This window comes from Microtus ochrogaster, assembly GCF_000317375.1.
Source record: "Microtus ochrogaster isolate Prairie Vole_2 chromosome 14 unlocalized genomic scaffold, MicOch1.0 chr14_random_3, whole genome shotgun sequence".
Lineage (NCBI taxonomy): Eukaryota > Metazoa > Chordata > Mammalia > Rodentia > Cricetidae > Microtus > Microtus ochrogaster.
In genome coordinates this window covers 12,524,110-12,524,728 of record NW_004949098.1, presented here as the reverse complement: position 1 = coordinate 12,524,728, position 619 = coordinate 12,524,110, and positions in this window count along the sequence as shown.

The following is a 619-nucleotide window of genomic DNA, read 5'->3' as shown; positions in this document are numbered from 1 at the left end:
GAAGTGAAGGCAGCCCTGGTAACCAGGCGTCCAATACGGCCAAATCTGTTCACTCCGACCTTCACCATCGTGTCTCTGGAACGAGGCTGGCACTGTACGAAAAGAAGTAGCTGTCTCTAGAACAGGGAGGAGCAAAGAGCCCACAGTAACATTTAAACACAGTTAAGATTTAATGCAGAAATCTGGTTGGTTGGAAAGCTAATCAAACCTCCAATTTGGTCAAACAGAATTACAAACAGAAGTTTAAAAAAATTGCAAACAGTGCATTTTATACGGCTACAGTGAGCTGGAGTCACCAACACCAGACTGTTAGGGTATCCAAGGTCTTGGGGTGCTAAAGAGTGCAGACATGTTAGGGTACCCAAGGTCTTGGGGTGTTAAGAAGTGCAAGTATGTTAGGGTACCCAAGGTCTTAGGGTGCTAAAGAATACAGGCATCTTAATAACAGTTGTTCTTTAATGTTCTTTCTTTTCAGTCAGATATTGGTGGGTTTGTGGGGTGACACCAGCAAGAGCAGCTGTAGCCTCGCTAATTCATAAGGGGTCATTGCAAATGAGGAGAGTTACACTTTTTCCCTGTTTCGATGCAATTCTGCCAGGTCAAGAGCCTCTGAGTTGCT